Here is a 26,895-nt window from a genome sequence, read left to right as displayed (position 1 = left end):
TATATGTCATGAAAATTCCTTATTCCCTGTACTATATCTATGGCCCTTGTATTCAATATCATAATTAAATTCAAAATATAATTTAATTGAAATATTTTGTAGCTAACTCAGCTTTAGAATTGAACACCTTAATCCAACCCAGTAATTTATAGAAATGGGACTTATTTATCCTTTCAAAAGGAATGCGAACTTCTAATTGTATTTCATGAGGTCATTTTTAGCTTTAATTTTCATAAAAGAGGTATGAAAGTTAATTTTCAACAAGGAACACTACTAAGTTCATCTCATGCTTATCATTAGAGAAAAATAATCTCTTTAAGGACTGATGATCCTAAAGATGGAGGGAAAAAAAACTGAAACAATAACCACAAGAAGACCAGCTTCCATTTGCCTAGCTTTATAATCACTGTCTAGTGATCAGAGATTCCCTTTAATCTTACTTTCTGTTATGTCTTTGTTCTTTGGCAGTTTATCTGAACATCCTTTCAAATATATGTATTTTTTTCATCCTAACAGACATAATGTAATTTTCTCTTTTGAAGCTTAAACTACTGATCTGAAATTAGGGGAAAGGAAAATAGTACTATACAAATACCTTCCTTTTCCCTGTACGTTGTTTAAAAGAAGAGAAGGCTTATAGTCTGGGAAGATCTTTCTTCCATATTTTCATGCACTATTTGCCGCATGAGCTCTGCTAGATGTTTCCAGAATGAGTGCAGATTCGGTTACTCTGACAACGTGGCCTAGCTTCTCCTGCAGTGACTCTCTCCTAAATCCCCAGAAAGCATCCATGCACCTGCTGTTCCTGGCAGATACAGAAAAGGTTGGTAAACAAGAGCATAAAGTCCAAAGTAGCTGTTATAGTCTTCTTTCAGAGGGAGACTGCAGCATTAATATTAAATTATTACAATAATTAATAATATATCTTATTACATATCTTACCTATTTATTTTCAGAATCAGAAGAGGCATTTAATATTTAGAAAATTGTGCTTTTTCAGGAGAGTGGCATAATAAATATTTTGTAATATTTAATAAAATCACCCCATTGGTTTTATTAAAATATCTGTGATTTTATCTTCAGCATTTTTTTGTGTTTTATATATTTTCAGTATTTACAGATGAATTTTGAGTTCCACATTCAGTTAGATCTCATACTTCTTCTGTCTCACCGGAGAATACAGTTTTTCAAAGGGAGAATCTGCACAAAAGGTTGTGTTTGCAATGTAGTATTACAGCACCTGATAAATGTATTTACTTGTTATCAATTTCAAGTTTAAATGCCTTTATCTGTGGCTATAGGAAAAGATTACTTTAAAGAAGATAATAGTGTTTTTATGACTTCAGAAAACAAAAAGATTTTATACAGTGAATTTTATATTAAGAGAGAGACGGAGAGACAAAGAAAAGTGAAAATAGCACATTTGAAAATCCCTTCTCCCGACTTTATTGCTTTTCATACAGATATGATTTCAACTAGGGAAGTAACTACTGCTGAGAAATGTGCATGAAAACCATATCCTAATGTGTATGTAGTTTCTACTTTTCTTAGGGAAACATAACTGCCAGAGTAAAATCCATTTAAGACATGAAAGATATATGTTTCCTCAATCATTAGCAGGAATCATCCCTGAGTGCAGGAGTAGGAGTAATGCTCTAGCATGGCAAATGTTTAAACATACTGAAATGAATGTTGAAGTTGCTCATTAGCAATAAAATGTTATAAAACATATATATAATATAATATTAATGCTATTAAGCTCCCCGTGGCATATTCAATATGCCAAAAACAGTAACAAGTCTCAAAACGGAAATGTTACTGCTGCCCACTTGAGCAAATCAATGAACAATGGGAGGACAGAGCTACAGAGCTACAGGGCAATTATCCTAAAGCATTAGAGATAAAATTCAATATGTCATCAACAAGACTTCATGTACATTTTACCTCTCTAACAAGTAGATCATCCCACTTTTTAAGCCCTGCCTACAGATGACATGACTTATTTTAATAGACTAATTCAATATGTTTTATGAATCCGTTACTCCATGTTGAGTTCAAAATACAAACAAATAGCACTTATATTTCAAGAGCACAGATGTTATTATAGATGAATATTTTTGGCCAGAAAACATGAAATTAAATTTGAACAGAAGCTCAAAATCGTAAACAGCAAGTTAATAGTATAAAGTATACGTTAACAAATGTTAGTGTTATGAACTTTATTGTTATTTCTCTTATATTTTGAAACCAGAACACTTACATACTCAGTGTGAACTTTCTTGAAATGTTCTTTGCCCTCTCTGAGTGTCATCAGTAGAAACAAATTTTGATTCAGATTAGTTACTTAGTTCAAAGCAAATATGACTTCCAAAAATATGACAACTCTGAATAAAGCAGGCCTCCCCTAGCTAAATATTAGATTCTCACCCACATACTTTCACGCTTTTATGACCATATCAATGTGCTTATATATATTTTTTAAATCACCTATTGTGTGCCAGCTTGCAATGATCACACACTTAGGAGACAAAATACATTTGTTACTATCAAGGGAACTCAGCTTAGGAGAGCCAATATGCATGTGAAGGTAACTAATTGATCAACATGAGGTTACAGGCATATGCAAACAAAGATGTATACTCTGTCGAGAAGATAGTTAAATTGGGCCTTAGTAAATAACTAAAAGGTCAGCCAGCAGACACAATGTTTTAGACCCAAGGATTGACAAATGTTGTTGTAAGTGGGGTCCATCTGGATGTGATGAGGAACTACCACAACTGTGATGTGTCAGAAATACAGTCAGTGTAGTGAGAGGACTCAGGCAATGTGGTTTGGTAAAGAAAGCCAGAATAGAGCAGATCATGGAGATCTTGGAACCAATCAAAGCTTGTTATGAAGAGAAGAGGTAGAGCCAAATGATAATTTAAAATTGGGCATTAATCTACACCCCCAACCCTGGAAATTTTCAAGGTTATGTAAGCGTCCTTTATCTAATGATGTGATTCATAGTGGGATCTGTGTCAGAACTGGTTTTCAGAAAACCAAACCCAATGACAATTAGTTTCCTGGAATAATTGCTCCATCCAAATTCTGCAGAGAGGGGAAATTAATAATGATTTATACCTGTGTGATGAAAACCATAAAAAAAACTGCAAAGCATAGCCTCAAGAACAATGTCAAGGTCTGGAACGGATGCTTAGTATGTACATGACTTTATTAAGTGCTATTTTCTGGCACTGTGTCCATTTTTGTTGATCTCTGCTTTTAGGCCATGGCCAGATATGCTCAGGGCTTTCTCCTACCTGTGTTTAGGGGTCACTCCTGGTGGAGCTGAGGAGACCATAGTTGGTAGGGATGGGACAACGCTAAACTAGTGCAAGGCAAAGACCCTGCCCTCGGTAGTATCTCTTCGGGTCCTTGGAGCAGTGTTTGTTCCTCACTCCCTCCCAGCCACAGAGGTGCTGAACTTTGCCCTGGTTTCTCCAGGTCCCACTGAAGGTCTAAAACCTCTAGTCACTTCCAAATTGTATCACTGGGAGTTTCCGGTGGACCATGCACTGCTTGGGATGCTACCCTCAACAATCCCCCAAATGGAGAGTTCAGAGAGTGAGGAGATGGAGATGTCATGACTGGCATGACTGGCAAGAGCCTGAAGATGTTGCAACCCTGCTCAGACCCTACCCTCAGCACTCTCCTACCCGACCTTCATCCGCAAGGTTCATTGCCCAGCTTCCTACATAGTGGTTGATAACACCATTTGGTGTCTTGTAACTTTTCAAAATTTTGTATTGATATTCATTTCCTTACAAATTTTTATCAAGTTAGTGTTTATTACAGATGCCTATTTTAGATACTAGATATCCAGGATTGCCTAAAATGTATTAATCTAAAAGGGCTTGCAAGTAGAAAAACTTAAGCACTGCTATGATACTTTAGTATTATTATGTTTTATTTATTATAATTACTATTATCGGAGGCTAGAGTGATAGCACAGTGGGTAGGGTGTTTGCCTTGCACGCAGCCAACATAGCTGACCTGAGTTTGATTCCTCCGCCCCTCTTGGAGAACCCGGCAAGCTATCCAGAGTATGGCACCCGCACGGCAGAGCCTGGCAAACTACACATGACGTATTTGATATGCTAAACACAGTAACAACAAGTCTCACAATGTTACTCGACCCGCTCGAGCAAATAGATGAACAACGGGAGGACATTGACAGTGACAGTGATTAATATTATTTAGTATTATTATTAGTAGCAGTGGTATGATTGTTAATAGAACAACCCAGTAAAAATAATTAAATAATTTCCTGAGTTCCTTTTGTTTGTAACTTAGGAGGAAACGAAGGAACAGAATGATAGTATAGTGTTTGGGCACTGGCCTTGAATGCATTCAAACCAAGTTGGATCCCCAGTACCCAATATGTTCCTCTGAGCCTCTTCAGGAGTATTCCCTGAGCAAAGAGGCAGGAGTGCAGTTGGTTGTGGCCCCAATAACAAAATTAAAGCAAAACTATATCCGATTTCTAGTATATCCAAACTAAATTATTAGTGCTCACATTAATATAAATAAAATTAAATTTCTATCTTGTCACAATTTAACATCTTTTTGTAGACTATAATTTTTTTAAAAAGAACATTATAGTGGGAGGGTGGGAAAGGCGGGCACACTGGGGATATTGGAGGTGGGGGATGTGCACTGGTGGAGGGATGGTTGTTTGATCATTGTGTGATTGTAACTCAAACATGAAAGCTTGTAACTATACCTTACAGTGATCAAATAAAATAAATATACATAAAAGGTAAGATTGATAAATTTGACTAAATGAAATAAAGTCTTTCACATGACAAAAAAAGAACATTATACAGTTTCAGATATTTCTGACTAAGCTGAAAAGCTCAGTCTTCTGGAAAGATTAATATCACAAATAAATATTTCTACTAACTGTATTTGTGATTATGTAATAAAGCATTTTATGAACTTAAAAAATCAGTTATTATATATTTTATCCTTTTGATATCCAATACACAAATCAATAAGTAATGAATATTAAATTACGTTCATACTGCTTTACTTTTGCCCCATTTATTTTTAAAATTATTTTGAGAATCAATGGAGACCATAAAAGAGAAGATTTGAGCTAAAATACCTAATTTTAGAAGCTAACATACAACACAAAGTGCTAGAATTAAAAGTCAATCATTTATGACCCAGGAACATATGTGATGTATTCTTTTTTGGTTAGGGAAGTGGGCTACCCCTACAGTGCTCAGGATAAACCTATTGGTTCTGAGCTAAGGGATGACGCTGGTGGTGCTTCGGGAACCATATGGGGAACCAAGGATTAAACTTGAGTCTACCACATGCAAAGCAAGCACACTGCCTCCTGTACCTCCAGCCTGATATGTGATGTACTCTTAAACATCTTCTTTTAGTTTTATATTGATTTTGTAGGGCTGGAGTGATAGCACAGTGGGTAGGGTGTTTGCCTTGTACACGGCTGACCAGGGTTTGATTTCTCTGTCCCTCTTGGAGACCCAGGCAAGCTACTGAGAGTATCCCATCCACATGGCAGAGAGTGACAAGCTCCTCATGCTGTATTCAATATATCAAATACAGTAACAACAAGTCTCACAATGGAGACTTTACTGGTGCCCTCTTGAGCAAATCAATGAACAATGGGAGGACAGTGCTACCGTGCAGTGCTACTGATTTTATAATCAAAGCTGTTAATAAACTTAAATATTTGAAGTCTATATATAATTTAAACAAACTAGGCTATTACGTTTCATATTTATAGGTTCCATAATGTAGTATAAGTTGTAATAGAGTTTAAGAGAACCTTCAAAGGATTTACTATAAGTTTTAAAAAAGAATGTTGCAATTATTTTCTGTCAGACTATGTGAGATTTTTCGCCACCTCGGTTTACTTACTCTTGATTGCTGCTCAACTGTCAAAGGCTCTTGAAAGAGAAAATAGCAAGTTGTTCCTTAAGAGCAATTATTACTCACATCTGAGAAAACAAATTTGAGAATCAAACTCATTTTATACATATTTCTACCTTTGCATTAATGTGGACTTGTTTATACAAATAACCATCAATTTTTACTTTTTCCAGATCTAGAGAAATACACTAAATCTTTGAAAACATCAAAGATGTGCAAAGAAAAATGAAACAGGAAATTGAATGCGGATAATTTGTTCACAGAAAATTCAGTGACTGAACACAAGAGTGTCTATAGCCACAATTTCTTCCTAATCTTTTGATCCTCAATTTCTATTGAAGGGAATCTAATTATAGTAAAATCATATTTTTCTCACCTCAGAAAATGTTGTGTTTTGCCCATGTGTATTTTCATTTATACTTCAAAAATGACTGATCTCTTTTAAAATGAAAAAGCAGATGTGAGAGGGAGAAATGTCCCTGACAGAATCACTGATGGTTTTATAATACAGAATTAAAAACAAGTTTTTCTAACCTGGCAAGGTGTTGAAAGGAGACTTGGAGCAACTTTCACAAAATTCTGAGTGGAGTGTCACGTGGCCGGGGGCCGGAACAGTGTACAAAAAGAGCTGCCTGTTCTTGAGACTTAGAGGGCTGAGCAACTTAACTTGCACTACTTACTTCACCAACAGTCAAGGGACACTGACCACCAGGGCAAAAGAAGAATTTTAATTACACACCATAATGCCCAAAATGAAAGAAAAAGAGAAATAGAGAGAAAGAGGAAAGATAGGTGCCTGCTTTAGAGGCAGGCTGGGGATGGAGGGCTTGAGGAGTAGGAGGGAAACGGGGGGCATTGGTGGTGGGAAATTACACTGGGGGCGTGAGGGCTGTTGGAACATTGTATGACTGAAACCCAATCATGAGCAGGTTTATAATGCTCTATCTTACAGAGATTCCATTTACAAATAAATAAAAACTGTGTACATATTTGCACATATATAAACATTGTGCCGAACATTAAATACACCAGTGGATTCCATATGAGAAACTATTTTTCTCCATTTCTCAAAGGATATATATATGTATATATATACAATATAGAAATATTATCCTTTATCTCTGTCACAGGGTTGTTTGTGAACATCTAATCCCCATTTTGAGTGACATTGCAAGATGGAAAGTACAGAGATAAAGTTACTGGAAATATGTTAATAAGCTGTGACTAAGACATTACACAACAATGGGAACATTAAACATGAACATACATTCATTATCCATACACACAACCCCAAACGTAAGAACATCTAATCTCTGACAAGGGTGCAAGAAATGTGAAATGGAGCAAGGAAAGCTCTTTAACAAATAGTGCTTGCGTAACTGGACAACCACATGCAAAAACTATGGGCTGAGACCTCGACTAAAACCATGCACAAAAGTCAGATCAGAATGGAATAAAGATCTCAACATCAGGACAAAATCCATAAGGTACATTGAAGACAAGTTTGGCAAAACCCTCCACGATATTGAGGCTAATGGTATCTTCAAAGACAACACTCCACTGACCAAGCAAGTGGAAACAGAGATAAACAAATGGGACTATATCGAACTAAGAAGCTACTGCACCTCAAAAGATACAGAAACCAGAATACAAAGACCATCTACAGAATGGGAAAGGATATTTACTCGATACCCATCTGATAAGGGGTTGATATCAAGGATATACAAAGCACTAGTTGAACTCTACAAGAAGAAAATATCTAAGCCCATCAAAAAATGGGGTGATGGAATGAACAGAAACTTAGCCAAAGAAGAATGAGATATCATATCACACCACAGAGACTGGCCCACATCCAAAAGAACAAAAGTAACCTGTATTGGTGTGGATGTGGCGAGAAAAGGACTCCCCTTCACTGCAGGTGGGAATGTCGACTGGTTCAGGCTTTTTGGAAAACAGTATGAAAAAAGTATAAAAAATTAGAAATTGAACTCCCATTTGACCCAGCAATACCACTCCTGGGAATATATCCCAGAAAGGCAAAAAAGTAGTCTAAATAACATCTGCACTTCTATGTTCATTGCTGCACTGTTCACAATAGCCAAACTCTGGAAAAAAGCCAAGTGCCTGAAAACAGATGACTGGTTAAAGAGACTTTGGTCATCTACACAATGGAGTACTATGCAGCTGTTAGAAAATATTAAGTCATGAAATTTACATACAAGTGGTACTACATGGAAAGTATCATGCTAAGCAAAATAAGTCAGAAAGAGAGGGACAGACATAGAAAGATTGCATTCATCTGGGGAACATAAAGTAACAAAATAGGAGACTAACACCCAAGAATAGCCAAGGTAAGTACCAGGAGTTCACTTCATGGCCTGGAGGCCAGCCGCACATGCTAGGGAAAGAGGTAACCCAGATAGAGAAAGGAGCACCAAATAAAGAGTGTTGGGAGGATCCTCCCAGGATGAGAAAAGGATGCTGAAAGTAGACTAAATACAAACATGATTGCCACTCAACGCCTCATTTGCAAACCACAGACCCAAAAGGAGAGAGAAAACAAAAGGGAATGTCCTGCCACATTCTGTGGGGGGTGGGAGGGATACTGGGAGCACTGGAGGTGGAGAATGGGTGCTGGTGGAGAGATGGGTACTCAATCACTGTATAACTGAAACCCAAGCACAAAATATTGTAAGTCTAAAAATGTACCTCATGGTGTTTCACTAATAAAAATAAAAATTAAAAAAAAAGAAATTCCAATGGCTACAAGGCACATGAGAAAATGCTCTATATCACTAATCATCAGGGAGATGCAGATCAAAACAACAATGAGATATCATCTTACAACATAGAGACTGGCCCACATCCAAAAGAACAAAAGCAATTGGTATTGGTGAGGATGTGGTGAGAATGGGGGGTGGGAGGGATACTGGGAGCACTGGAGGTGGAGAATGGGCACTGGTGGAGGAATGGGTACTCAATCATTGTATAACTAAAACCCTAGCAACAAAATTTGTTCATCTACGACTGTACCTCATGGTGTTTCACTAATAAAAATTAAAAAACTAAATATGAACAAATATGTATATATTCATATTATATATACATATATATGTATATATACATATACATATGCATGTATGTGTATATGTATGTATATAATATATATATACACATTCACTAAGACTATGTGTCTGAAATAACCCTGTGACCATTTTAGTTCTACTGTTCGAGAGCTAGTTAACATGTGCATAAATTTAGTGTGATGGACTGTGTAGCAACTGTTCAAAAACCATCACTATTGTTTACTGCCTAGGATTGCAGCTTCATCCCTACCCTCAGTAAGCAATCTGGACCTCTGCCTTAATATGCAACTGCATGCAATATAGAAACAGTAACCTTTATATCTGTAACAGGGATGCTTGTGAACATCTAATCCCCATTTTGGGTGACAGTGCAAGCTGGAAAGTACAGATAAAGTAACTGGAAATACAATGTTAATAAACTGTGTACTATGACATTGACAATAGCTGTAACATTAAACATGTATCAGTATTGCAAGATGATGTTTTAGAATGTATAAAATAGATAATTCATTGCCTTTTACACAATTTTGTCTTAAAAATTAAGGGCCTTGAGACTGGAAGAAGAGAATCTCAGAGTAAGGCATTATAGTTACAAATATGCAGTAACTTTCAAAACTTGAAGTTAGTGCTTTATTACTGAAAGCTGCGTAGCACCTACTTATGGAATATACAAAAATCATTTAAAATATTTTATAGCAAAATTACATGCAAATCATCATGTCATATATTATATTTTGGCAACCCAATTTTAAATGGGAAAATAACTATGTGTTACATAGCTACAATAGTATTTCATAAAAATAAGTTATGTGACAAGAAGTTATTTTATATTCTAATTTTATGTTTAAATGTTGATTGTTCACTAAATCACAGATTTTAGTACCAAGTCTAGAAACCACTGTGAGCATGTTCATTGTATTTATGATCTTAAAAAAAAAGTCACTACCTAAAAGTTTAGATGGGTTCTGTGTCTAGAAACAAAATAGAATTAGTATTTTGTGTAGTAAGAATACTATGAAATAAATCAAGTAAATAATGTTGTCTTCCTGGGATTGTTTAGAATTATCATTATTCCACATTCCATTTTTACTTCTCAGTAGAATTTTCAATTTCTTAGCCAGTGGAATATTTTCTTTCCAACATTTCCATTCTTCATGAAATTACTAAAAAAAAGTACATGTCTATTTCTAGGTAAATTAAAAATGATGAGTCAAATTTTTTTTGAGATTTAGTTGATTATCAATCATAAATAATACTTAGTGAGGACACTGACGAATTATGGACACTACTTTAATTTTCTACACAGTATCCACAGCATTTTTAAGCCATAATAACACTAAAGTTTTTACTTTCAGGGTTTTTCACATTACTGATTGGGCTGGAGCGATAGCACAGCGGGTAGGGCGTCTGCCTTACACGCGGCCAACATGGCTGACCCAAGTTTGATTCCTCCGCCCCTCTCGGAGAGCCCGGCAAGCTACCGAGAGTATTCGATATGCCAGACACAGTAACAACAAAGTCTCCAATGGAGACGTTACTGGGCCCGCTCGAGCAAATCGACGAACAACGGGAGGGCCTTTACCTTTTTACCTTACTGATTGAATCATCAGTATAGTCTGAAAGTTCAAGTCCTTGCTAAAATTATTTCATGGTCCGTCAACGGTCCATCACGGTTCTCCCATTGTTCATCGATTTTCTCGAGCGGGCCCAGTAACGTCTCCATCGTGAGACTTGTTGTTACTGTGTTTGGCATATCAAATACATCACGGGTAGCTTGCCAGGCTTTTCCATGCAGGCTAGATACTCTCAGTAGCTTGCCGGGCTCTCTGAGAGGGGCAGAGGAATCGAACTCGGGTCGGCCATGTTGGCTGCGTGCAAGGCAAATGCCCTACCTGCTGTGCTAATCGCTTCATAAAGAGAATAAAATCCTATATTTGATGGAGACCTTACCTCTGAGAAATCATTATCTGTGACTCCCTAATAAATGAATCAAAGTTTTATAGACTGAACACGATGGCCACTCAATATCTCTGTTGCAAACCACAACACCCAAAAGGAGAGAGAATAAAAGGGAATGCCCTGCAGCTGAGGTGGGATGGGGTGGTGGGGGATAGGACGCTGGGAACATTGGTGAGGGAGAATGGGCACTGGTGGAGTGATGGGTAAGCAATCATTGCATGACTGTAATGTAAACACGAAAATTCATAAGTTTGTATCTGTTCCCCACAGTGATTCGCTAATAAAAAGAAAAAATAAAGTTTGACATTCTGATAAGGAAACAAATACATTATTAAAATATAATTATACATTATATTCAATTTATAATTTATCAAAAACATTAAATTATACAATTTATGAAAGAACTAAAGTATGCCAGATGAGTTTTTTTTGTTTAAATTATATGTTACAAAAATGCAATATATGGGAAAAAAAACAAAATACTTGTCATTTTGTTATAGAGCAAGAAAGGATGAGCCAAATAACCAAAGATTTGATTGGTCCCAAATTCATCAATTGCATAAGCTAAAACCAATCAGATAATGATAACAAATGACCTGTGGAGATACAGTAATATAAAATCAGGTTACATATAGGTGATATCACATATCACATTTGGATTACAACAAGGATTTAATAAGCGTTTATTAAAGAAAACAGACCACTTATCTGTGCCTCCATATTCTTTGTAAAATCATTAATAAAAGTAGTACTTAAATTTGGCGTTGTCATTGAATGTAATCATTAGGGCTGCAAAAATTTCCTAGAGTTTAGATATGCAAGTTTGTATTGCGTTAAATCCAAGTGTCTGACTTACTTAAAATCATCAATTTTGACTTGCAATTGAAAATGTTTGTCCTAGAATTTTTGAGAGCTTCTTAGTCTAGACACAGACTCAGAGATTTGTGTGACTTATAGTATAAATGACAACTTAAAAGTACATTATAATTTGGAACAAAGAATCTTTTTAAAGTATATGTGAAAAAAATTAAATATATAAATATATAGCACTGTCCTCCGTTGTTCATTGATTTGCTTGAGCGGGCACAAGTAATGCCTCCATTGAGAAATTTGTTGTTGCTATTTTTGGCATATCGAATATGTCATGGGTAGCTTGTCAGGCTTTTGCCGTGTGGGCGGGATACTCTCAGAAGCTTGCTGAGCTTTCCAGGAGGTGTGGAAGAATTGAACCTGAGTCTGCTGCAAGCAACGGCAAACACCCTACCCACTGTACTATTGCTCCAGCCTATATATCTATATCTATCTATCTATCTATCTATCTATCTATCTATCTATCTATCTAGTAATGTACTTAAGTAGTTAATGACAATGAACTGCAAAGCATCTATTTTTATTTATTAAATGTGTGACTTTTTTAAATTAAAAATTAAACTCTCCCTAGATTTATTTGCAATGATAATTTTTACTCTTGAAATCTTCTTTCCCTCCTGCCGCCCACCCCGCGTTTAGATGACTCCCATACAATGCTTAGGAGTCCTGGAAGTCACTCCCAGCAATACTGGACCAAGTGAGTCAAAAGTTTCAATACTCAGAGACAGTAATTCTGTAATACTCAGACTCGATGATAATGGGATGTACTAGAGCTGCCCCCGCCAGGCTTGGCAGGCCTTATAGTGGCAATGATGAGTGATCAATCTTGAAGCTTTCACACAAACCAGGAATGTGTTCCAATCATTTACACTACTTCACTAGCCTGTATCTCACTTTTTACTCAAACTTGGGTGAAGGTATAAGAAGGAAAACATGTTTGTGGCCCATGGGAAATATATAACTTCTTAAAATTCTGAAGATTTACATATGATGCAGAAAAACAAACTTAAATTGCAAATGAGGCTGCTTTTTCTAATGATACCAGCTTAAGTATTAAAAAATGAGTGCATTTCTACTACAATAGAGACAACCGAATCTCAGCAGGCACCTCTTTGGCTCATAGCAAATTCCCAAACAATACTTGCCCAGAACAAACAAAACATATGACTTCTTCATCTCTTCATATTTATTGACTAAAAATGGTTTGCCAAAAGAAAAAGGCATATAAATAATTCTGCTATTCCTCAAATTTCTAATATTCTCAATAGAATATTTCATGAAGTATTTATATATCACAGCTAGAGATGTCAGTGAACTGTAAATTGTGATATGCCTCAATATAAGGCCTGAAAAATAAGCTTCTTGGCTTAGGAAGCACAAATGATATGATACTGTTAGATGTTTTGCCTTGAAATTTGTCACATGATTTTTGTGCACAAGTACAAAGAATTTTTCTTTCATTTAAAACTTGCAGTGTGTGCAACTTGAAATATAGTTGATTATGCAACTAATAAAATCATTATATTACTGTTATAAAAAGTAAAATCCCTGGAATCATTAAAAGGTGCACATTCTCATAATTTTCTTCTTAGATTACCTAAAAAATGTATTTATTTTTCTTATGTCTCTACCTTATGGAGCAAAAGCTATGTGAGAAAATGTATTTGACATGTTCTCAAAAATTAAAAGGAAAGGAGAATTATGAAAGCATAATTTAAAAGAAAGAATAAAGGAACATGTTAAAGAAAGTGAGTTTCTAATTTTATGTATCACTTAGCTTCTCATTTTGAATATATTCAATAAGCCAGGTAAAACGAATTAAAATTTTAGGTTAACCTGAAGGCCAGTTTTAAAATGTTTTATGTTCAATGTAAGTAAAATTATTAGATGAATTATAAATGAGAAAAACAAAAAAAGCATCCAATTTTTAATAGGAAAGTATATGAAAATACTAATCTTGATGATATATTTACCTTTATTTTCACATTAGTATTATTCAGAACAGTTCCACATGGAGTCAATTAAATTCCCATTCACGGATGGTTTCATAGAATAATCTAAATAATAAAATACTACTCCAGTAGTAAAAATGATTCCTAAAAGTTGTACTTTTGTAAAAGCATGACTAAAACTTGAGGTGATTATGTTAAGTAAAATAAGACAGGGAAAAACGATGGTTACTATATGATTTCACTCATATGTAAAATATGTAGCACTGTACCACTGTCCTCCCATTGCTCATTTATTTGCTCAAGTGGGCACCAGTAACATCTCCATTGTGAGATTTGTTGTTACTGTTTTACTGTTTTTGGATCAAAGAATACACCACAAGGAGCTTGCCGGGCTTTGCTGTGCAGGCTGTATACTCTTGGTAGCTTGCCAAACTGACAAGAACACAAAATAGTTGTTAAGTTCTATGGAAATACAGGGTGTATGTCAGGAAAATGCAAAGGGGGTTAAGGAGTGAATAGAGATGGACAGTGGGAATCCCCCGCCCGGCCCCATGCAACCTCCAGTACCTAACTATAGCCCCAAGGTCAAGATAGTCTCTGGGGCAAAAGCAGTTTAGGGCTTAGAACACAAACTTGGGCACCAAAAGGTGAGAGGAAAGAAAAGATAGAGTCGATGTAAAGGGCACCATGGGCAAAATTAGGATAGGAAACTGTTATACTATATAATGGAGGTTCCTACTGCATAGCTGTGTGAAACATCCCAGGCTCTATTCTTATTCTTAATGTACTCACTGAATTTTGATGTGTTTACTAACCATTCTTAATGTCTCTGATAACTTAAATAATTCACAAAATATTTAAGTTCATAGTAATGTTCATTACTGTTGTTTATGGACTGGGATAAAGACTGGGATGTCTGAGAGGAATAAACTGTTAGACAATAAGCAGTAATATTCACATCCCGACTTGCAGGAATTGACTTTCAGAAGCTGTAAATATGTTATACTGGTTCTTCAGAAAAGTAAATAAGTAACAAAAAAAGCACAAAATCACTCATATAGGCCTTTTTTTCCTGCTTGCTTTTCAACTACCACATAACTAGAAGATTCTAAGACCCATTGCAAGTCGTTTCAAGTTGAAATGTACAAAGAGAACACTTTCTGGTTACCTTAAAGGCTCACTCATGTTTGAGACCCAAGTCATGTTTTCAAGGAATGGACAAAATAACATTTATGAGCCCTCTTTGCAACCTGTAGAAATATTCTCTGTACCAAAGGGTTAGGCAGTGAGATTTGAGCACTTCTCCTGCTTTCATTTTACTCCACACTGCAATAAAACCTTTAGCTTCTCACAATAGTCACTCTCACAATGTTTAGATTTCTGTCCATGAGCCCCAAATCGGCTTCATATACAATAGCTTAAATGCAGAATAAACTGCAGTTACCATCTATAGATGATTCGATTAGCACACTTGGTGCATTTACTCAGAAGGGAACTATTCAGCTCCTTATTTTTTTAAATATCAAAATGGGAGTAACTCAAAAGAAATGTGTGAAATAAATTAAAGGGAAAAACATAAATATTGTGCCAATTCATCTTTCTGTGCAATTGAAAATATATAATTGATGAGTAGACTAAACAACATAAAAAGACAAACCAGTGAACATTGATAATGTAGAACTATAAATATTGAGAGGGAGTCTGTGTAGGGGAAAAAATCTGGTGGTTGAAAAGAAATAATGGAGTTATTTTGAGGTTGAAGATTTTTTTGCTAAATGTAGTGAATGCTGACTGACTAGATTAATGTTTTGGCTTTAAATGGTCCCTATTGCTACTGGATTATCTTCTATAAGGCATGCATTTAAAGCTGTTTTTCAATGTTGTCAACGCTACTGAAGGGAGGTTTAGAGCAGTATTTTTTTTTAATTAGTGAATCACTATGAGGTACAGTTACATACTTATAAACTTTCTTGTTTCATTTCAGTCATAAAATGATCAAGTACCCATCCCTCCACCAGTGCCCATTCCTACCACCAATGATCCCAGTTTCCCTCCCACTACCCACACCCCATTTCCCCTACCCCACCCTGCCTCTGTGACAGGGGATTCCCTTTTGTTCTCTCGTTCCTTTTGGGTATTGTAGTTTGCAATAGAGACACTGAGTGACAATTGTGTTAGATCTGTAAGTCTACATTCGGCACGCATCTCCCAACCCGAGCGGGTTCTTCAACCACCCTATTTTTGGTGTTCCCTTCTCTATCTGAGCTGCCTTTTCCCCCTAGCACCTGAGGCTGGCTTCAAAACTGTGGAGTAAATCTCCTAGTCCTTATCTCTACTATTCTTGGGTGTTCGTCTCCCATTCTATTACTTTATATTCCACAGATAAGTGCAATCTTTCTATGTATATCCCAATCTTTCTGAGTTATTTCATTTAACATGATACTTTACATATTGATCCACTTATATGCAAATATCATGACTCCATGTTTTCTAATGCTGCATAGCATTCCATTGTGTAGATGTATCAAAGTTTCTTTAACCAGTTCTCTTTAACCTGGTCTTGGGCACTTGGGTTTTTTCCAGATTTGGGCTATTGTAAACAGTCCAGCAATGAACATTTGAGTGCAGATGTCATTTCTACCATACTCTGTTGCCTCTCTGGGATATATTCCCAGAAGTGGGATTGCTAGGTCAAATGGGAGTTCGATTTCTAATTTTTTGAGAACCATCCATACTGTTTTCCAAAAGGGCTGAACTAGTCAGCATTCCCACCAGCAATGAAGGAGAGTTCATTTCTTTCCACATTGTCACCAACACCAGTTGCTTTAGTTCTTTTGAATGTGGGCCAGTCTTTGTGGTGTGAGATGATATATCATTGTTGTTTTGATCTCCATTAAAGCAGTATTCTTGAAGATTGTCATTGAGTCCGGGCTGGAGCGATAACACAGCAATAGGGCATTTGCCTTGCATGCGGCCAGCTGGCAGACCCGGCTTCGATTCCTCCGCCCCTCTCAGAGAGCCCGGCAAGCTACTGAGAGTATCTTGCCCACATGGCAAAGCCTGGCAAGCTACCTGTGATGTACTCGATATGCCAAACACAGTAACAACAAGTCTCACAATGGAGATGTTACTGGGCCCAAGCAAAGCGATGAACAATGGGAGGACAGTGCTACAGACAGTGACAGTGTCAGTGAGTCCTATCTAACTTGTAATCCCACCCCTTATTGCAGACATCAAAAGGTTAATAAATGCAATTGTATTAAGTTGATGTTATTTTTGTTACTTGGAATTTGATTAGCTTGAAAGCAACCAGCCAACTGATACCAACAGCATGATATATTTAATATATGCCACCAATAAAGTTAACATTTTAACAAAACTAAGTATCTGGAAAAACATAAGATTATTTGTTATTCATATTCAGCTTGAGTTTTCTCTGAGTTGATGGATGAGAAGAACGGATCCTTTATTTAGTCTCTCATCTATAAATTAACATCATTGACATTTGTAATCTTAGATATTCCACTGATATATTTATCATATACTTATTATATAGCAGTTTTTCAAAGAGGTACACTGTTTTTGATCTGTATAGATATTATTTTTGCCTACACTTTGATTAGGTTATAGATACTGTCTTCAGAGTTGTCTAATTAGTAGTTGGTAACAATTTATGATCTCTGAAAGTTTGTGATCTTTGAACAGTGAAAATTTAGTGGCATCTCTCTTTATTAGACAAAGAAAACAGATCTTTGCTGGCATTTTTAGTGACCCATTTTCAGATTTTATCTTTTATTTTAAAAATAATGTTGAATAGACCTCATCCAAAATAAATTATTTTCTGTTAACTAAAAAACTAAAAAATGAGAGATAAATTGTCTTGAAAAATTACAAATGTACTCATGTTATGTACATAATACTGCAGAGCATTTAATTGAGTGAAATATAATACTCCTTCAATGTCTTTGAGATAAAAATATTTCAAAAACAATTTATCAGGTGCAAATTTACAAAGTAAAAAATAAGTTAAAATGACAGGCAAACAGCTTCTGTGAATAATGGATTTAATGACTCAATGAAGAATGCAAGACACGTTATTTAAAATGCTAATTATTAACAACAAACTAAGATGCATATTGTTTACATATATAGGATGCATCTAAGAACATGTTTTTTCTATAAAGTAAAATATAAGTATAGAATTGGATTTGTATAAACATGCAAAGGATTGCAAGATATTTAGTCACATTTAACTTATATAATAAAACTACATAACATTTATATTTTTGGTCAAAATGTCTATTAAAATAATGATCTTGGAAAAAGAATCCTTTCTTTTGTGGGTGCAGAAATTGAGGAATATGGTCCTTCCAACAGGTGCTTAGAACACTTGGAAATACACCCAGTAGTTCTCAGGTAATGGGAGCTGCGTGGCTGAATACTGAGGATGAAGCGGGTAGTGTTGCTTAGTTTGGGGGGACCCTTAGGTCCACACTCAGCAGTGTTCTGGGATCCCTTCAGAAATACAGCCAAGAATGTTGGAGGCAGTGCGGGTAAAAAAGTAGCACCAAAAACAAAACTGGGGTTAGGTGCAGGCACCCTAAACTCTATACTAACACACCAAGTCCTGGAGAAAAATAATTATCTAAGTATTCCACTATTACTGCAGTAATGATAGACCATCATTTGTTTCTCTTCACTTTTCAGACAAAGATTTTGCCAGATATTGTACTTTTCTTGTTACAAAGACATTTTTTTTTGCCTGGCTAAATTTTTTCTATGTCCTTAAATATATTCTTTGATTATATTCTTATATATAGTTTGTATATTATACATATAATATATATACCATCATATACATACCATATGTATAAGATATTCTATGTATATATATTTCCAGAAATTATATTACCTCATTTATTATATTTAATAAGACAAAACAATGCCCACCGGGTTGCCTTTTATTAAGAGGTAATGATAGTTTTAAATATTTAGTTAGCATGCATTACATCTGGATGTAAAGCATGTAATGCATGTAATGGGCTGGAGCAATAGCACGGCGGGTAGGGCGTTTGCCTTGCACGCAGCCAACATGGCCGACCCGAGTTCGATTCCTCCGCCCCTCTCGGAGAGCCCGACAAGCTACCGAGAGTATTCGATATGCCAGACACAGTAACAACAAAGTCTCAGATGGAGACGTTACTGGGCCCGCTCGAGCATATCGATTATCAACGGGAGGGCCTTTACTTAGGGCCTTTTACTTACATCTAATCTATTCTGTCAGAGTTCTATTTCCAAATGACATGACACTGCTTAGATCATGTTAAAAAATAAATAACATAAAGCAATAAAATAGCAGTAACTATATGTTTTTATATAGAAAATTATATGCATATAATTCTATCCTTCACATTCCATTGGCTAATTCCCAGTGGATTCAGGTGTCTGTCAAACAGCTTCCTGTCTGATGCAAACATAGGCCCCATGCCACCATTTCCATCAATTTCCAACCGTTCTAATGGAGACACACATTGTCTATAATATTCTGCAATGCCATCTCATTAATTGAATTATCTAGTTGAAGTGTCTTGTGTGGAGATTTATTCAGAGACATAGATTTAAATAGCAGCTATTTATATGATAATTAATAGAGCTACATGCAGAGCACTGTGATTAGACTATGCAAATGGTCTACTGACTATATTACAACTTCAATTTTCTTGCACAAGTGAGGATAAATAGTTCTCTTTCACTAGCCCCTATTAGTGTGCAAATGCCCTGTCTCTCATCTCTATCAACATTAATAAAGTAAATCTATAAAATTAAATACATTTGCTCGAGCGGGCCCAGTAATGTCTCCATTGGAGACTTTGTTGTTACTGTGTTTGGCATATCGAATACGTCACGGGGAGCTTGCCAGGCTCTGCCGTGCGGGCGAGATATTCTCGGTAGCTTGCGAGTCTTTTTAAGGGGAAACTAAGAAATTTCTGTATATCATCATATTGATGCTATTTTGTCAGAACTTTGCAAACTTTGCTGAAGGCTTCCTTTGACATCAAAACCATCATTAGATTTGCAAGACATAAAAGGAAGAATAACAAGCTGTGCCTAGGCCAAAATGCAACCTAAAAGTTCTGAAATCAACAGACAGTCCTTACCAGTCTAAGTGGGAATGCAGGACCATTATCTTAGCTTAGAACACAGAAGTGCCCTGAATTAAGAAGACAACTCTGAAGCCAATGGGAATTTTCTGATACTCCGTTTGATAAGAAACACAAAGATCCACTCTTCCTATAAATCCCCCCATAAATGGAGCCATACTCGACTTAACCATATGCTAAGTTCTTGCCTGGCAGGAGAGTTTCTTTCTCTTCTGCTGTTCAATAAACTTTCCTGTCTGTCTCATCTAAGTCTGAACATGTTTTCCACATGATATTTTCATCCCTAAAACTACTGAAGAACTTAGGAACCTCTGACCAACAGAGAGTCCCACTTGTCAAGGCACCTGTAACACTCGGGTTAGCAAAAACACCAAAAGAAAGGCTGCTGGCAGACAAACCCCAAGCACCATATGTTGTGATGCTGAAAAGCAAAATTCCTTTATCCACAAAACGATGAGAAACCCACAATGAAATTGATGGTCCAACACCTCATATTTTCAGCTCAGAATTCCCCCTTCAGGTGCTTAATTCATGGGGGACACTACATTATCAGTTCTAAGTTGACAATAAAAGGATAGAAAATGGTTGGGGAACCCAATTCTAGGTAGAAGGATTGAGTTTTCCAGGAAAAGAACACCTACAACTTAGCACCTAATCATATCCCCCGCTCTTTCCTTTAAGCAAGGAATAAGAACTGTAATTCTAGGAAATTAAGGGTAGTTTGTGCTTCAGTTTTCCATAGTGTGTCTTTCTTCTCCTTTCAATAAAGTAATTTAGTATTCAGTCATTTTTTATTTGCCCCAATTCTCTACACCAACCTAATATAACTAGAGCAAAACTGTATCTTGAAACCCAAATGATTTACTCCATGCTTTTAAGTAAATTCATTTCTTAAAAGGTTCCTTAGATATATGATTGCATAATCCTTGTTAACCGTGCCTAAATCCAAAATCATATATCATATATTATACCATATCATATGTCATAAATCATGTGTGGAGATACTTTGACTTAATTATTTTGATTCAGAAAGTACAGTTGTTTGCCCATAGGTAAAGGTAAAGGTAAAGGTAAAGGCCCTCCCGTTGATCGTCGATTTGCTCGAGCGGGCCCAGTAACGTCTCCATTTGAGACTTTGTTGTTACTGTGTCTGGCATATCCAATACTCTCGGTAGCTTGCCGGGCTCTCCGAGAGGGGCGGAGGAATCGAACTCGGGTCGGCCATGTTGGCCGCTTGTAAGGCGAACGCCCTACCCGCTGTGCTATCGCTCCAGCGATATGTTTGCCCATACTCACATTCCAGCGATATGTTTGCCCATACTCACATTCAATACACAAAAGTTAGATAGGAATGGGATCACAAAAATCCCTTCATTTAAAAGGGAATAAAAACAGATTTTACATAAAATGCATTGTTACATAATTTTTCTATAGATCACAAAGGTGCCTTCTTAAGAGAGATAGTTCAATAACGGGACCATGTGCCAAGCACTGCTGCATATAACTCTGGAAAATGAAGAAAGGAACGGGGGGAGAAGGGGAGGAGAGGGGTAGGAAGGGGATTAGGAAAGAGAAAAGGAAAGGAGGAAGGAAGGAAGGAAGGAAGGAAGGAAGGAAGGAAGGAAGGAAGGAAAGAAGGAAGGAAGGAAGGAAGGAAGGAAGGAAGGAAGGAAGGAAGGAAGGAAGGAAGGAAGGAAGGGAGGGAGGGAGGGAGGGAAGGAGACAGGGAAGGAGGGAAGGAGAATGCTCTGAGATGATCAGCCATCATTTGGGTAGTCGCTGACAAGGCCTAAATTTCTCTATATGCAACACATAAAATGCATTGTTACATAATTTTTCTATAGATCACAAAGGTGCCTTCTTAAGAGAGAAGCAGCACTTGAAGAGTTCTTTTCAGTTCCTTTATTATGTTTGATACAAACCCAACACCCAAAAGTCTAACACAAACTACACAGTAAAATCTAGATTCGGTTTCAAAAAGGATTACCCACAGTAAGGCAATACTCACAGGGAGACATACATATATATGTATAAAGTACAAGATGTACTCCTCGAGTGATAATTAATATGTGAAACACTAGATATACTTAATATTCATATTAATTACATGTTGGCAACTAAGGATGTATCATGAAACTGTCATCACTATGAAGAAAATGAACATGTCCATCATTTATTAAAAGTTTCTACTTCCTCCTCTCATGGCAAGAATATTTCACATTACAACTTAGTGCACATAGTAAGAATATTTCACATTCAAACTCCCTATGGAAATTCCAAGTCTGGGTAGAAAGATAATACTGCTGGTAAGGCACTTCCATGAGGCCAACCCAAGTTTAACCACCCTCCCCAAATTACATATGATTTCCAAGTACTTATCAGAAGTGACTTCTGAGTATGGGTGTATTCAAACCCTCCAGGCCAAATCAAACAAACACAAAATAAGATGTAAAATGGGAAATTTTACATTCTCGTTCTAAAGTTCTGAATGTTGAGAAGCTTAAAAAAAATGAAATCTTGTGTTACTCTACCATAAGTTCCCATTATCCCTTGTACTGTAAGCAATTATCCATTGTGGTTATCACAAATATATATGATATCCACAATTATATCCACAATGGATTATATATATATTACATGTTTGTATGTTATATAATACATTTTAATCCCTGTATATATAGATATATGTATTAATATAAATAATTTTTTAAAAACTATAATTTCATTTGTTTGTTTGTTTGTGGTGGGTGGAAGCCACATTTAGTAATCCTCAGGGTTTATTCCCAACCGTGGTTAGAATATTTCCTGACAATGTTTGTGGGTACACATTCAATGCCAGGAATCAAACCCAATTGGCTGTGTGAAGTGCCTACCTCACACAGCTACCTCTCCAACCCAATGTAATTTGTCCCATTTGAATGTAATGTGTTTATACATATATACCTATACACAAAGGAAAATTACTCACCCACAAGAAAGAAGAAAATTCTGCAATTAGTAGAAGAGTGATAAACTTGGAATGCATCATTATTCTAAAAAATAAGCTAGACAGAGAAAGACAATATGCAAATTCATTCGTGGAATCTAATATATTCAAACTAATGAGACTACGGTTTTTTTAAAGTAGTCTTTATTAGTAAGAACATAAAATATTAAACATTAGATTAGTTTCTTCAGTAGTAAAAATAATCCCTTATAAATACTACACGGTGTTCTTTATTTGATGGATTACACATAACAAATATGAAAATCCTATGAAAGTTTAATAGTGTAAATATGTATTTTATATGACACTATGGAACAATCAAGTAATACTACAACACTGCAAAATGAAACTACAGCATGTGATTTTCAAAAGTAATTTTAAAAGAGATTTGTTTTAGAATTTCCTGGCTTACTCTCTGGATCCTTGGCCCAGTCCTAACCCTCTCTTACTCTGTGGTAGGGGTCTCTCTGAAGAGAAAAATCACAATACCATCTCGGTTGTTATATGTCTAGGAGAGAAATGTCAAGGGATTTCAAATTGCATTCACTTTAACATTTCAGAAGCCCTAAACCAGCCCTGGCTGGAGCGATAGCATAGCGGTAGGGTATTTGCCTTGCACCCAGATGAGCCGGGTTTGATTCCTCTGCCCCTCTCGGAGAGCCCAGCAAGCTACCAAGAGTATCTCGCCCACACAGCAAAGCCTGACAAGCTACCCGTGACATATTCAATATGCCAAAACTTAGTAACAACAAGTTCAACTATGGAGACGTTACTGGGCCTGCTCAAGCAAATTGATGAACTACTGGAGGACAGTGACAGTAAACCAGCCCAGGTTTCTTTTAAATTGTTATTTATTATTATTTATTATCATTATTATTGTGTGAGAGAAACTAAGGTTGAAATTCTTAGTGTCTTTTTATTTTATTTATTTTTATTTTGTTTGGGGACCATACCGAGTAGTCCTCAGGGCTTACACCTGGCTCTATGCTCAGGTATCACTTCTGGTGAGCTTGGGGGATCATAAGAAGTTCTGGGGATCAAACTAAAACTAACTGCATGAAAGGCAAGTGCTTTTGCTGCTGCAATCTCTTCATCCCCCTTTTTTTAAATCTTTGTATGAAATATAAAAAACACACAAAAAACTATGTCATGTATTGGTAATGATCTTTTTTTCTGAATGTTATTAAAACATTAAAATTCATAGATTTATATGACACATGGCAAGATATAAAAAGAGAATGAGATGGAAAAATTTTAAATGTTCCTCAGACAATTGTTTTAGATTCAAATAAAGGTCAAAAATACAACACTTAATTTGTAATTAAAATGAAAGAGACATTTTGACTATCTTCAAAATGAATATTTTTCTAAATTTTACTACAGCTAAAGTTATAACTCTTTATTTATAAAGTGTATATTTTGTTTCTTGGTTTTAGTTCCATACTAGATGTGCTCAGGGCTTACTCCTGGCTCAATGCTCAGGGAATTACTCTGAATGGCTCAGTTTACCATATGCTATGCTGGGGATTGAACCTGAGCCAGATGTGTTCGAGGGACACACGTTACTAATTTTCCATTCTCTTCAGCCCCTAATATGTATATTTTAAAATAAATGTGCAGGGATGTTTTTAGATGAAATACTAAATAAAAATTAATTGATGGAATTTTAAAGTAATAGTTTTAAGCACTATTTATACAGCGAATAGCTACTGAGTACATAGATTTTATGATAGTAGCAAAATTATCATATAAAAAGAAAAGTTACGAATAAAATAAACTCAGTATAAATATATATTGGTAATTCTATATATATTTAAGATTCTATATATATTTTATATAGAATTCCATATATATTAAGAATATGTAAAAATATTCTAAATATATATGCACTGTAGCACTGTAGCACTGTCCTCCCATTGTTTCATCGATTTGTTCGAGCAGGCCCAGTAACGTCTCCATTTTGAGACTTGTTGTACTGTGTTCGGCATATTGAATACATCACGAGTAGCTTGCCAGACTTTGCCGTGCGGGTGAGACACTCTCGGTAGCTTGCTGGGCTCTCAGAGAGGGGCAGAGGAATTAAACCCGGCTCAGCCGGGCCAGCCATGTGCAAGGCAAATGCCCTACAGCTGTGCTATTGCTCCAGCCCTCCTATATATAGAATATATATACTTAATGTATATTCTATATTTATTTAGACTCATTAAGTCTAAATGAGATAAGATTATAGCAAATATCTAAATGAATTCCTATCTTAATAAGAAATCCACTAGAAGACATCTAAACCAAACAGAGCAGCATAATCATTATCCTTCACAAATCACAAATCATCCTGTTACTCGTCGATTGCCTCGAGCAGGCCCCAGTAACGTCTCCTTCATCCTAGCCCTGAGATTATATTCAAGGCTCTTTAGAAGAATGAGACCCATCATTGTTACTGGTATTTGGCATATTGGGTACGCCATGGGGAGTTTGCCAGACTCTGCCATGTGGGCAGGCTACATTCGGTAGCCTGCGAGTTTGTCAAAATAGGAATGAGATGTCATAATAAGATGTATTTGCGGCCACGCGGTTCCGGGAGCTGGTTTTTATAGTCTCTGAGTCTTGGCCGCTCATGGGATTACATGGCGCCAGGGGGCCAGTTGGTGGGTGTGACCCCCGCCTACTGGAATTTGGAGGATCTGGGTGGAGGATGCTTGACTCCAATCCGAGTAGGCTTGGAGATCTCGGCCCCCGGAACCCACGTGGCTTTGTCCCTCTGCTGGTACCTTCAGGTGTGCGGAGAGTGGTCTCAGCATGGTGGTGGCTGGTCCTGGAGATCTTCGGCTGCCGGGGCCCTGGTCGGGGCGGGGAGGAAAGCTCAACCCGCTCCACTCCAAGGAGCCCCAGCGAGGAATAGCCAGGCGTGGGGGCAGGAGACTGCACTGTTCTCCTCCGGGAGCTGGTTTTTATAGTCTCTGAGTCTTGGGCGCTGATGGGATTACACGGCGCCATTGGTGGGTGTGACCCCCGCCAACTGGAATTTGGAGGATCTGGGTGAAGGATGCTTGACTCCAATCCGAGTAGGCTTGGAGATCTCGGCCCCGGAACCCACGTGGCTTTGTCCCTCTGCCGGTACCTTCAGGTGTGCTTCATTATCCTTACTTAGTTAAATTTCATTATACTGACTTATAAAGAACAATATGCAGCAATAGCTAAAGATAAGTCTACAAAGATAGGCAAGTTGTAAATAAATGTCAATGCGATTTAAGTCAAATGTATCTATGCCACCTCCAATGTTATAGTCAATTACAGGATTATTTTTACCTTTGGTAAAATAGAAATTTATTGAGCTGGGGCGATAGCACAGCAGGTAGGGTGTTTGACTTGCACGCAGCTGACCCGGGTTCAATTCCTTCATCCTTTTCAGAGAGCCTGGCAAGTTACTGAGAATATCCTGCCTGCACCGCAGAGCCTGGCATGCCCCCTATGGTGTATTCCATACACCAAAAACATTAACAACAAGTCTCACAATGGAGCCGTTACTGGTGCCCACTCCACCAAATCGATGAACAATGGGAGGACAGTGCTACAGTACTACTAGATATTGGAATAATACTGTAGCTCTTTTTTACTTGAGAACATTTATCTTTGGTTGGAGTGATATTATAGTGAATCAGGAACTTGCCTTGCATGTCTCCAACTGTGGTTCAATCCCAGGCTTCACATGCACCCCCAAAGCATAATCAGGAGTTATCCCTGGGTCTAAGCAGGAATGAGCCCTGAGAACAGTCCCATTGGGAATCAATTACTACTTCCTCCCCAGAAAAAGAAACTACACTTTTAAATGTTCAGGTATTTGTCATGTATATTTTACACTAAAATTTTTTAGCCATTATATTCAACAATAATATTAATTTTTTCAGTTCATTCTAAGACACATTTTGAAGGTGCTT

The sequence above is a fragment of the Sorex fumeus genome, unplaced genomic scaffold (genome assembly GCF_029834395.1).
Source record: "Sorex fumeus unplaced genomic scaffold, SorFum_2.1 ptg000018l, whole genome shotgun sequence".
Taxonomy (NCBI): Eukaryota; Metazoa; Chordata; class Mammalia; order Eulipotyphla; family Soricidae; genus Sorex; species Sorex fumeus.
Note: the sequence above shows the minus strand (reverse complement) of the source record.